Here is a 14,917-nt window from a genome sequence, read left to right on the forward strand (position 1 = left end):
ATTATACAACATAGAAACTGAGCCCTAATATAAACTATGTACTTTAGTTAATAATAATACAGTCATTTTCATCAGTTTTCACAAGTGTACAACCCTAATATAAAATGTTAATGATAGAGGAAACTGAGGGTGGGGCTTGGAGACATATATGGGAACTCTGTGTAATTTCATTCTTAAACATTTTTTAAAAAAAAATTTTGAGAGAGAGAGAGAGCACGTGTGTGTGCCAGCAAGCAGAAGAGGGGCACAGGGAAAGAGAGGGAGAGAATCTTAAGCAGGCTCTACAGCCAGTGCAGAGCTCAGTGCGGGGCTCAATCTCACCACCATGAGATCATGACCTGAGCCAAAGTCAAGACAGATGCTTACCTGACTGAGCCACCCAGGCACCCCAGTTTCTGATACAGTTTATGTAGACCTAAAACTTCTCTAAAAATAAGGCTAAAAAAACCAATAGCCTGTAAATAGGAAATGGAAATGGAGTAAATAAAATGATTATTTCCCCTTGCTTTTCTCATGGAACATGGAGAGTGAGAGATTAAATAAGGAAAAGATCACATTCTTGGTAGCACTGGGAATGAAATGTGAGTTTGGTGTAGTGTATTGTGGAAAGGAGCATATAAGACAAGACAAATGACTGATAAAGTTATAATTTTATTGGAAACTAAAATGCCAGGAATAGTGTTGCCTTTGGTGATGCTATTTTCCTATGTGTTAAAAACTGTAATTAAAAATTATGAACAAAAATGAGTATAGTGTTCCCTTATTTAATTTCCATTTGAAAATTCAGCAAACATTAAAGAATGGTACAGAACAGACCTACACAACAAAAAATTATCATTGTCCTATTGGATATTCATGTAACTGAAAAAATAATCTTCACATTGTTCTCACCAAGAATCTACTAGATCATCCATATTAATCCAGTCTTTGCATGGTTTGATTGAGGTAAAGCTTTTGTACTCTACAAAGAAGCATTGTCCTACGAGCCAGTCTGAAACATCTAGAATTATAAGAAAACACATTTCCTTTTCAGGGGAAAGGTTGACTCAAGGCCCATTTTTATAATGTGTTCTGTTTTCACTGGTTGTGTAGAATCATGGTAATGATATTGAGTTGGTAATGTACATATGGTGTATGTATTTACACACGAAATTGACAAATATTACAAATTATAGCATTACTATTAGTATTTTGGATAACGAATCTTTAAATATTTACTAGAATAACAATGCTTAAGGATAACACTAAAATCCAATTAAGTAACTCTTGGCCATTTTTACCCAATTCCTTTAAATGTTGCAAATCTTGTAGCAAGGCAAAGTGAGCCCACAAAAAAAGAAATGAAAATAAAAAGGTAATAATTATTATACACTCTTCTAATAATGATCATCCCCCTAGTGGCTTGAGTGTATTATCTCCTTGGATTTAATGCATCCACACCTGCACATCCTTTTACTGGATGAAGTGGGGCAGGCAACCAGACAATGGCAAGCTCTAGCTAGAAGTCAAATCCTTCCATATTTGACACCTGAGGTGACTGCCTAATGATTTATAAATATAATGTTAATGTGTTTTAAAGAAATTTCATCTGTGTTTTACACAGTTGTCTTTAGAGTTGAGACTATACAGACTAGAAAAGAAATAATGTACACACAGAATTTTTTTTTTTTGCTTGTCAGCTCTACTATCATTTTCTTGGCCCCATCTGTACTTCTTCCAAAGAGTCATGTATCTCCTAAGACACCAGTTTTCTCTCATTGTCATAGCAATTATTTCAAGTAGTTCATGAAATGTAATAGTGGCACCTCACTTTAACAAGGAACATTTCTTTTCCTTCCAAATTAGTAATAAATGTATATATCTTAAATGTACTAAAATGTTTTTGGAGCTTTGTTTTCAGGGATTCTCATTCTGTATCTGGATGTGTGGTTTGTGAACAAGGATTTCTCTAAGCTGCTCTACTGGCTATATGTCTTAGAAATGCAGCAAGCTTCCTGGTAAATCAATTTGTGTTAGCTGTGCAGTACAGATTTGCAGCAGCATAATTCAGACTGACTTCTCCAAATAATACTTCTTCTGACAACATTTTTAAAGTGGCAAGATAGCTTGGAAAAGTACAGAATTGTCTTGAGATATCACATCCCCCAGCAGAATTCAAAATACTGCTGCAAAACTGACAAAATAGAACCTAAATTGTAATGTGATATAAGAAAGCAGCTGATAGATTGCACTCTGCACCAAAATTGCTAACTCAATGCCCAACAGAAGAACCACAGAACTGTAGTAACAGTAAAAAAAAAAGTCTTAAATCTAGGGGCCAAAAAATAGCCAAATGAATATGGTGTAAGTATATAGTATTTTCCAACCTGGTTGCATACATAATGGACCTCTTTTTAAAATTACACAGGTGGCACAGAACTTTGGAGATGGTGTATGGGTTACCCATTGAAACTCTGGAAATGCTTTTTAAATTATTTGTCATTTGTTTAATATGTTCTGTAGTGCTAAGTGAAGGGAAAAGTGGTCTTAGTGTGTGAATATTTAAATGTTACGTTTACTGATAGTTGAAGCCTACACAGAATTTACACTATGATTAAAAATCTCATGCTTCATTTTATAAATAACATTTTTTTTCAAGTTAAGAAATCTCGAGATAGAAGATGCTAATGTATGAGAGTCTTTTAAAAGACAATTTTAGGGGCGCCTGGGTGGGTCAGTCGGTTGAGCATCTGACTTTGGCTCAGGTCATGATCTCACAGTTCGTGAGTTCAAGCCCCGATCGGGCTCTGGGCTGACAGCTTAGAGCCTGGAGCCTGCTTCAAATTCTGTGTCTCCCTCTCTCTCTGCTCCTCCCCTGCTCATGCTCTGTTTCTCTTTCCTTCAAAAGTAAATTTAAAAAAAAACATTAAAAAAATAAAAGACAATTTTAGACTTTTCCTATATGTAGGATTAGAGAATGATTGCAGTTTTGGATACTTTGGGGAAAAATAGTCCCATGAGATGGCACATCATAAATAAGTGTTTTTGTCCTTCAGCTCACTTTATATTTACTGTGATCTGACATTCTACGTATAAAGGCTTAATCTGAATTTCACTCAATAATGCTACTTATTTAGCTATTATTGACAAATATTGTATTGCCATGCAACTGAAAATGCTTTGGCTGCTGATGTAGACATACTGTAAGATGGATGTGCCAATAGTTGCTAAAAATAATGCTAGACACATAGTAGATCTTTAATATTGTTGATTGAGCCATTGATTGGTTTCTTAAATCAAGACATGAAGAATTAAAGTGAATTGTGAATCCCCAGAGGCTTGTCTTATTTTGTAGAAGAGACTAGTGACCTTTACAGCTTCAGTTCTCATCTGTATTTCTTCTACTTTTGAAATGGATATTGACCACTGCCCTTAAATCCCATCTTACATAGGGATAGTCACGGGGATGATCAGAGGGATGAAAACTCTAGTTCTATAAAAGGCTATTGACAATAACTCTTCTGCTTCCATCTTAAAAGTCTGGTTATCACTACATAGCTAAATGATTTTTTTACATTACTTTTTACTTGAAGCACAGGTTCTCATACTTTGAACAGTTAGTGGTGAGGAGACTTTGTTTCCTATCAAGAGTGACTTTAGCATTAAGAGGAAAAAAACTTAAGTTCAAGAAGAAAATTATGTTTTTGCTAACAAAGAATTAAGTATTCTTATTTCTGTACCTTTAGCTTTCAGAACAGAGAACTTTTCATATATTCCAGGATACACATATATTAGTCTTATATTGCAAAAGGAAAAAAAAATGTAAGAGGAGTATCGTTAATAAGATAAATAAAAATTTCTAGGTTAACAAGGGAAATAGTCAAAACAAAGGAATACCCATATTGTCAAGGTAAAATAATTGCTGAGTTGTGGTGTTTTGTTAACTATTAGTAAAGTATGCTTCCTCCCCACAACTGGAGACATAGAAGGGATTAGGATTCTCAGGTGTCCACTGAGGTGGTTAAACAGTAGGTAAAACTAAGTTTAGTGCTGTCCTGAAAACTGGAAATTACCTTCTCTTGCCTTAGATTTAAATTTGTACTAAGAATAGACAGCATAGTAATATTTTCTTAATGTGTTCCTAATATAAATAAAAACAGCAAAGAGTAACTATACTGAATTTAACAGTCTTCCTGAGCCTCCCTGAGAAAACTCCCTATGGCCTTTTGCAAACAAAGTTTAGCAATACATATCTGCAGGCTTGCTCTTTGCAGGTAATTGGTTCTTTCCTTTTTATTCTCCCTATTTTTTTGTCTTAAAGTCCATCATTCCCTCCAAAATATATTCATGTAGATAGAGACTCTGCAGTATTATGAACGTTTGCTTAAATCTGTGGAATAAATCTGGGGCACCTGGTGGCTCAATTGGTTAAGCAACAGACTCTTGATTTCCGCTCAGGTCATGGTCTTGTGGTTGGCAGGATCTAGTCCTGTGTCCAGTTCTGCACTGACAGCAGGGAACCTGTTTGGGATTCTCTCTCTCCCTCTCTCTCTACCCCTCTCCCACTTGTGCTCACAGCTCTCTCTCTCTCAAAATAAATAAACTTAAAAAACTAAATATGTGGAATAAAGCTTATGAAAGGAAAAAATATCAAATATTTGTAAATTATGTTATGGTTAAATCATACAAATACCAGTGTCTTCCTAAAGTAGTCAGATTTCCTAAGGTATTGCACTGGAAAACTGGAGAGAGAGTTATTTGACCTTTTCCCCAGATGACCACTTTATTATAAACTGTGTAAAACTTCATAGACTTACTTGCTTCATGGACACATAAGTCAATACATATTGAATTTTACCTGAGGCACACCATTTATTAAAAGATGTTGAATAGCATGGGTTAATTTCAGCTGGTCTGGATAGATAGCATGCTTATCTTCAGATATGCCTGAAGCATGATGGTGACCCTCAGCCAAGGCTATAGAATATACCAACTGGAAGTAAATGATGTACTGTAATCATGATTCTGATTTATTTTGAAGGCAGCATGCATTCAAGTGCACACATTGTTTGTTAATAACAACAGGATTTGTAACTGGTTTTGGTGGAACTATTGTTAAAGCTGGTAATAAGGTAGCTGTGTGACAGTTTACTATAAGAGACTTTGGGTTTGCTGATAAAGAAGTGTTTCAAGACCTAGAAATAAAATGTGTCCTGTGTAACTCAGTGGTGGAAGAGAAAGAAGTCCATAGTTGACATCCCCAGACCATTTTCAATGTGTGTCCTTTTTTTTTCTGCTGTTAATATTCATTTAATTTGCTTCTGATTTAGTTCTTTTGTGAGTAAAAACTAAGTCCTGTGAGTCTTAGTTAGTTAGAATTGAACACTTAATGGCAATTAATGCATAATTAATGCAGATGTAAAGAAGGAACCCCAGTAAATAGCAAATAAAAAAAAAAGCAGCAGAGTATTAAAGTGGACCAATGATAGATTAAAAAAACAAGATAATACGGACTGGTTTAGGTGCACTTAAAAGCATATGGATATTAACTGAGGTGTATAAATCAAGGAGAGGAAATTAATTAGTATAAGAAAAAGAAGTGTTATTTGTAGCATTATGCTAGAAACCTGGAGAGGAAAAACTTGGTTGGATATTTTGGCAATGTGGTATAAATGCAATTTACTGAATAGTTTCATTTCTGCAATGAAACTAAGAGATATTCTGTTTAACAGTGGGTTTTCTAGAACAGTTTAAAACAAATTTGAGTATGAATTTCCCTTACAATCCAAATTGTTGTTTTAGCCATAAAAGGAATTATATTTTATCAAATATTTATTTTGACTATTAAGATGACATTGCTTTTTGCTTTTAGCCCATTAATATCAATTATATTGACAGTTTCCATTATATTGACAGTTTCCGTAATATATCTATCTTTACATTTCTGTAATAAATTCTTCTTGATTTTTCCTAATTTATAATTATGTAAATTGACTATAATTATGGATTGCTAGTATGATTAACACGTGTTAGCTAAGTGTGCATACCTGTTTATTTTATTTTCATGTATGAGTTGGGCCTTTAACATATTTCATTTCATATATTCTCAAATGTGATTTTGAAACTAAGGTTTTAGTAGGTGCTAAAAATGAAATGGAGATACTTTCATCTTTTCCTATTTTATTATAAGATTATTATAAGATAGAGATTTCATGGGTTTAGATAATTTGAACAGATCGATTACTAAATCTGCTTAGTATGGGGATTTTTAAAGAAATTTTAATATGTAAACATCACTAATTATTGTTGTCATCAGTATTTTATTTATTACACTATTTTGACATGTAATATTTTTCCTAGAAATGTATTTTATCCCAGTTTTATGACTTATTGGTGTATAGTGATTTACAAAATAATTGTCTAATATATTTTGTATATGTGTTCTTGGTGTTTTCCCATTGTCTCTCTCTATTTTGTCTTCACAATCTCTTTTTTTAATCTTGTCATAAAATATTCTTTTATTCATACATTCAAAGATAATCTTTTGTTTAATACTGTCCCCACCTTTTATTTACTTATTTTAGATTTCATTGATTTCTGATCTTATTTTTTATTGTTTCTTGGGTTTTATGCCATTTAATTAAAACCCCTTTATCTAAATTGATGAGTGAAGTATTTTTACCTTTTTTTCCACAAGATGTAGAACAAAAAGCAGCCTCTCACCTAGGAGAGATATCCTGTCTTTGTCTACCTTATCATCATCAGCATTACCACAATACCCACCATGTTTGTAAAGGTATGTTTTTATATGAAATCAGAAGCTACCTATTGTTAGCTCTGAAGTAAACACATTTCTTGAAATATAAACAGTTGGTTAGGGGACAAAATAATCAGGGACATGGATTCTGAATCAATGACTAGAGATCAGACATATATTAAAATAAAATTTAAAAGTAATTTCTGCTTACATATTGCCAGTAATTCTCCCATCCATGATGGCTTATAATTCCCAACCTATGAATCTGGGTTATATGTTTGACTCACTTGCAACCAATAGAATGCTGTATTTATGACACTAGATGACTCCAAAGGTTCTGTGAGAAAAAAGACAGGAACTTGTCATCTAGCACTCTTGAAATTCTCACTCTAGTGAAATTCAATAAACTTCAATTTTCCTAAAAGCAGTAAGTTTAGGGGCCACATATTGAAGTTTCACTTGTGGTTCCTAGCTGATTCCAGCCTTCCAGTCATCCTTTTCAAACAATGAACATGTGAGTGATGACATCTTAAACCCTTCAGACCAATGCATCAGAACCTAGTACTAGTTAACTACATGAAGAAAAAAATAAGTACTTAACTGAGCTCTGTTCATATCTCTGACTCAGAGAATCCATGAGTTAAGATAAAATGGTTGTTTTAAACCACTAAGTTGGGATCGTTTATTATGCAGCAAAAGATACACTGAACATAATTTGTTACTGGGAGTGGGCCACTGACACACAAAAAAACATGAATATGTGACACTGGTTTGATACTGAACAGTGAGTAGAGTAGAGACCGAAAGGTCATGGAGGAGAATTTTAGAAGAAACCTGCTTGTTTTCAAGAACTCTTGGTGAAAGAAAGCTTAAAGCAAGTGAAAAAAAAATCAATGAATTGGAAGCTGAAGGGAAAGAAACAGTGCTAAGTTGTGGCAGAAAATTCAACATTTTACCCTGAGATAATGTGAAAAATAGAAAAATAGAAAATAAACTTAATGTACATGTAGATCTGACTGAGGATATTTCCTGGCAGGTTGCAGAAAACATCAGTATTTTTTAGGTTAGATAGAGACAGAGATGTGCTAAAGGAAGCTATCCATTTACCCAGAATGTAATCTAACTATAGCACAGATTTCACATATTTCTGTATGCTTTATTTTTTATTTTCATGGAGTCAAAATATCCTCAAATATCTTTCGTGATTTTTTACCTATTTTACATTCATATCTTTTAAATTTCAAATATTTGAGGATTTTGTCAGTTAATCTGTATGTAATGGATACCGAGTTTAATTTCATTTTCTCAGGGTGTATGCTCTGTGTGATTTCAAGTATTTCCTGTTTATTAAGAATCACTTTAAGATCCAGAAGGTGTACTGTCTTGTAGAATATTCCTTGCACAGTGAAAACAAATGTATATTCCAGTGTTTTGGGGTGAAGTTATCAATAATTATCAATTGGGTCAGGTTGCTTGACGGTTTTATTCAAGAGTTGTGTATCCTTACTGAATTTCTCAGTCATTTTAATCAATTATTGAGTGAGAAGTGTTGAAATTTCTGATTATAAACAGCATTGGTCTATTTCTTCTTTTAATTCTCTCTCTCTCTTTTTTCTTTAGATAACCTAAAGCTCAATTATTTTTATTAGGTACAAACACAATTAGCTCTATTTTATTGGGATTAAGTTATTTCAGTAAAGTTAACCAAGTTTGGATCCCCCTTGTGCCTATCTTTTTTTCTGACAATAGAGTTAGCTATTTTCAAATGAAAGAAGAAGATAAAAATTGGCCTTTTCATATTATGAAAAATACTGTTATATCCCTTGTTTTTAAATCTAATTTGTCTAAGATTAATATAGCCCCTCCAATTTCAGTGTACTTAATGTTTGCATTGTATATCTTTTCCATTCTTTGCATTTAACACACAAATGTCTTTATATTTCAGTTGATTTCTTATAGACAACACATAGTTGACTCTTGTTTTTGTTTTGTTTTTTTTCCTTTTAACATCTGCCTTTTAATTGGATTATTTGGAAAATTTACATTGCCCAATAGGGGCAAGTTTAAAATAACATTTTTGCTGGTTGCTTTCTATTTGTCTTATCCATACTTGGTATTTTTTGTTTATGCTTTCTTTTTTTTTCTTTAATATTTATTTTTGTTTACACTTGGCTTATTAGCTAAACTGCATTGTTTTGCTTTCTATTTTTGTGGGTTTTTTGGGTTTCATATGTATGTGTGTTAACTTACCACTATTTATTTTCAAATTATACCATTTCAATTACAATGTAAGACCATATAAAAGTATACTTCCTTTTTCTGCTCCCATGGCTCATGCTAATTGTTGTCATACACGTTGTTGTCATACATACTTTTAAAAATTTTGAAAACCACATAATACTTGATTATAATTTCTACTTTAAAAAGATTATAAGTGGGATTTAATATATCTTTCACATTTTCTCTCAAATTTGCCATTTCCAGTGCTCATCATTTCTTTCTGTAGGTCCAAATTTTCTCTTGGTATTATTTTATTACTTCCTAAAATATATTTTTTAAGATTTCTCGTAATGTAGGGGCGACTCAATGGGTTGGGCAACCGACTTCAGCTCAGGTCATGATCTCACACTCTGTGAGTTCCAGCTCCACATCAGGCTCTGTAATGACAGCGCGGAGCCTGGAGCCTGCTTATGGTTCTATGTCTCCCTCTCTTTCTCTGCCCTTCCCCCCACTCACACTCTCTCAAAAATGAATAAATATTTTAAAAAATGTAAAGATTTCTCATAATGTAGCCTCATAAATACCAGGACTTAACTTGATAAGAGTTTAGACTTTGAGCTGAACTGATACTGTCGTTGGATGAAACTTTTGAGAACCGGTAGAGGAAATGATTATATTTTGTATCTGGAATGAACGTGAATCATTGAGAGCCAGAAAGTGATTTGTGGTAGGCGGGTTGTAAAAATGGCTCTGAAAGGTACCCACCTTCTGATATTTATATCCTGATGTCACACCCTCCCTTTGAGTATAGTTTTGCCTTAGTAGATCACTTGTTTTATTTTTTTAATTAATGTATTTATTTTGAGAGAGAGAGAAAGAGCAGGAGAGGGGCAGAGAGAGAGAGAGAATGAGAATCCCAAACAGGTAGCATGAAGCCTTACCTCACGAAACGTGAGATCGTGACCTGAGCCCAAATCAGAAGTCAGATACTTAACCAACTGAGCCACCCAGGCACCCTGTGAGTCACTTTTTTTTTTTTTTAATAGAATATAGCAAATGTAATGGGACATGTTTCTGAGATTGAGGTAACAAAAAACTGTGATCTCACTCTTTCTGTCTCATTCTCTTTCTCACTCTCTCACAAAGCTCTTGTTCTAGTGGAAACAAGATACCATGTTGTGAGTAGTTCTGGCCAACATTCAGTTTGGACCTGAAGTCCTTTAAGCAGCTCTATGAGTGAGTTTGGAAGTGGATCTTCTGAAGCCTGCCAATAGTCATGTGAGGAATCATAGAAGTGGATTTTTTAGACCTTTCAACAGTCCTAAGTGTGAGCTGGTAAGTGGATTATGCCCCACAGAACCTTGACATAACCAGCTTCAAATGATATTTTGATTATAGTCTCATTAGATGCCCCTAATCAGTAGCACCCAGCTAAGCTATGTACAGATGACTGACCCACAGAATCTGTAAGGTTAAAAACTAAGCTTGTTTTCTTAAACCACTAAATCTGGGATAATTTGTTAGACAACAATAGATAGCAAATTACATAAATTATCTCCCTTATATTTTGCGATGGAATTTAATCAAGATGATTCAGAACTTGACTGAACACTGTAGGACTAAAGACAAAAAGAATGATGTACATATATTGAATTCTAATTAGTAAATTTGCTTATTAGAAAAGTATCAGTTAAAAATTTGGAAACTGCTCTTGGAGAAATAGATTATAAATAAGGAAAGCGGATGGGCTAGAATGAAACCTGTGGTGCTGGATTGGAGTCATTGGTATCAGTATAGACTTATTGTTTTAAAATATAAATACAGAGGCACCTGGGTGGCTCAGTTGGTTAAGGGTCTGACTTCAGTTAAGGTCATGATCTTGCAGTTCGTGAGTTCAAACCCACCTCAGGCTCTGTACTGACAGCTCAGAGTCTGGAGCCTGCTTCGGATTCTACGTCTCCCTCTCTCTCTGTTCCTCCCCTGTCGCATGCTGTCTCTCTGTCTCTCTCTCAAAAATAAAGATTAAAAATGTTTACTGTAAATACAGAAAAATAGAATCATAAACACATATAGGTATGTGTGTGAGCATGAGGCTGTACACATCCATGTTCTCTAGGTGAAAGCAGTGCCATCTCAGGAGTAAAAGGCACACTTAGCACCCAAGAATATAACTCCTAAATACAATTCACCAATAAAAGGAATTGGGTTTCCTTAGAGAATTGATTGATTCTAGACCTGGGCAGAGAAAATACAAAATGAATTCAAGCAATTTGTGGTGCCAGAAAAAAAGGAATTGGGTATATGAAAAAAACATGGACATATCAAAAATGCACTAGAGCTGACCTTAGAGTTCCCAAGGGCCAAAACTGGAGTAAGTTAAGTTAAAAAATAAATAGGATTACTGTTGGATTTAAACCCCCATTTAAGATAAACATCTGTGAGTCTGTACTGAGATAGATAACTGAATAAAGAACTAAATAGGGAAGAAGTAACAGTTCTTCCTTATGAAAAATTTCATGTAAGAAATGTAGATTTTAATTAAGGAAATAGAAAAATCACTATTAACATACTACACTCAAAATGGCTGCAGGAAGTATCTTCCAATGGATACTAAAATGAGTAGGTGAATGTCTAAATTGAAACAGAAAAAGGGCACCTGGGTGGCTCAGTTGGTTAAGCGTCTGACTTCAGCTCAGGTAATGATCTCACAGTTCGTGAGTTCGAGCCACATTGAGCTCTGTGCTGACAGCCCAGAGCCTGGAGCCTCCTTCAGATTCTGGGTCTCCCTCTCTCTCTGCCCCTCCCCTGCTCATGCTTTGTCTCTCTCTGTCTCAAAAATAAATGAAAACATTAAAACAGTTTTTTAAAAATTTAAAAAAAATAAATAAATTGAAACAACATTTGCATAGTCTCAAAATAATTCTTTCAAAATACATAGTAATTACATTGTTAGGAATAGTAAGATCAAATTGATAATTCTGACAGATGCCATTAATAGCCAAATGATCAAGGTTAGTATCATCAACAATATAAGTAGACATCATGCATTCTCTGATACAATATGCCGAGCAGAGCATATAACTGCTCTACTCTTCTTTCCAGAAATGCATTACCACGATCTAATTTTGAGAAAAACATTAGAAAAACCAAAATGGAAGATACTTATGAAGAAATAACTGACCAGTACCCTTCAAGAGTATAAAGGGCAAGAAAGATAAGGAAAGACTATAAAGTGTTGCTGATTAGAGAATACTTAGGACATATGACATCTAAGAGCAATGTGGAATCCTGGGTTGGATCATAGAACAGAAAAAAAAAAATACATTAATGGGAAAATCACTGAAATTTGATTTAGTTTGTGCTTTAGTAAGTAGCATTGAGGCAGTGTTCATTCCTTGTATTCTATAAATATTTTGCTGCTGTATAAGATATTAGTCTAGGCAGAAAATAGGAGAAAAACCTATATATACCATGTGTACTATTTTTGCACCTTTTCTATAAATTCAAATGCATCTCAAACATAAAAAGAAATAGCTAAATTCAGCAATAACTAAGGGAAAACAATGGTTTAGAACAATAGGGCCTCACTAATCATCTCTCTCAAAAAAGCCTTAAAAACTACAAAACTTTTCTAAAACTGCCCTTTATTTTGCCCACACTTTTCTAATAAAAATGGAAAAATTTTTAAATGAAATTATCTGACCCTTTTGGGAATCTAAGTTAACATGAAGAGATTTATAAACATTATTTATTGGTGGTTATAATAGCCAGTTACAAAACAATTAACTAGAATATTGCAGGTCATTAATAAGGAAGGTGGCAAAGAGACTCAAGGACTTTTTCAGGTATAATATGATAGATACACGGAAGAATTACTGTGTCGATTGAAATTACTGTAGTGTGGGTATGCAGAACAGATTCTAACAATTCTTTCATAAGGGTATTTGGCAGATGGACTCATAGTGCATGTGTGTTAGTGCAGGAGAGATTCTGTTAATAGACCAATAGTTCCAACAGCCGACACGTTCCGGAGACATAATGGTCCATCATATCAATGATCAGTGACCTTAAAGGCTATAAATACACTGTAACTGTCTTTTGTGTCAAGAATGTGCAAGCTAAAGGGTGCCCAAGAACCATAACCTGCAATGGTACAGTCCCTAAATATGACTCTACGTGATGGACTGTGACTGCTGAGAATGAGCCGTCATCGTCTACTGGATCAGTAATCGGCATTGTTAATATTCATAGGAATTGCACAGCAAAATCCTCCGTATATGCCAGTAGAGGAAAAAGACACTCTTTGTCCTTCATTTGTCCAGATTAATTTAAAGAAATGTCAACCACCGTGTCTTGAAATACTGTTATGAAAGTTTATCAGTAATGTCTGCATTAAAGGAGAAAAAAATGAATTTTAGAAACTCCTTAACAGACTAGGGAAAGAATTTATCTTGAGGAAATATTTCTTGCTTACTTGGATTATTCCCACAATATTTCATCATCCTATACTTGGCAATCTCCAGGGTAGCTTTTTCCATTTCCTGTCAAAATTGTGAGCACTTTATCCTTTCATTTACACGTTTAGTAATAAAAAAGAATTATAGTAACCTTGTTGAAAAGGAGCATCAACTTTTGTCTCAATTATTTGCTTATGTTTTTCTTTAATACCTAGAAAAATCACCTCAGTCTTCTCTTTTTATTTATTCATTGTTTTATCTTTCCTTGATTTTAAAAAAAAGTTTTTTAAATATTTATTTATTTATTTTGAGAGAGAGAGAGAGAGAGAGAGAGAAGGAGAGCACAAGCAGGGGAGGGGCAAAGAGAGAGGGAGACAGAGAATCCCAAGCAGGCTCCGTGCTGTCAACACAGATCCCGATGTGAGACTTGATCCCATGAACTGCAAGATCATGAACTGAGCCAAAATTAACAGTTGGCCACCTTACTGACTGAGCCACCCAGGGCCCCTTGTCCTTGTTTAAACAGGAAAGAACTAACTGGATGTGAACTTGGTACTAAAAAATAGTTCATGCCATTGTTTTGAACCTTAACAGACCCACATATGCATACACATACACATGCTTATTATGGTAATAATCCTGGAAACAAATGACCTACTTTCAGAAATACTGAGATTAGTTATCAAAGTGACCCTAAGAATGATGCATTGTAAAGTACCTGGATCTCAACTGGATACATTTAAAAGAAATTGTCTTTTCCTTCTAGTGAGTTCTTTAACTTGAATTACCCCAAAATTACTATAACTAGTTGACACCATAAAAACTGAATTGGTGGCACCCACAAAAACATGTGCAAAATAATAGATAAAATAACAGAATAGGCAATAACTTAATAATAACAATGTATAGAACAAAATCTTTAGGAGATATGAAAATAACTGCAAAGCAAAAATAAGAAATAATTTATTTTTTAATGCAGTATTGCATTAAATAATTAATTTTTATGGAACAAAAAATTGCTTTTATCAGCTTACCCTTCTAAATGATTAAATGTAACATCATGTTATAAACCTGCTTTTAGTAATATGGTAAAAGCCATTTTGACCACTGCACCCTGATAAATAATTTAATGATACTTACCTAAAAATATGTGTTGTGAATGCTGAATTAGATGTTAATACTTCAAGACATTTGTAGAGTCAATAGTACACTAACTGCATCTTCTACTCTGAATAATATATAGGAAAACAGCAAACATTTGTCAAGATGACAAATATAAATGTCCTTTAAATCATTGGAAAATACTAAGGAGAATTTATAAATATGAATTATCCTGTACAATACAGTATCTTTAATGATTTGAGCTACTTTAGTTTGGTGTGTAAAAAAGAACTCTGGATGCAGAATTGAAAGATCTGGGTTTGAATGGCAGTTCTAGTAATTACTGACTATATGATGTAGAGAATATTAAGTTGTTCTTTTACTAACTGTGTCCGTGTCTAGG

This window comes from Panthera tigris, chromosome F2, assembly GCF_018350195.1.
Source record: "Panthera tigris isolate Pti1 chromosome F2, P.tigris_Pti1_mat1.1, whole genome shotgun sequence".
Lineage (NCBI taxonomy): Eukaryota > Metazoa > Chordata > Mammalia > Carnivora > Felidae > Panthera > Panthera tigris.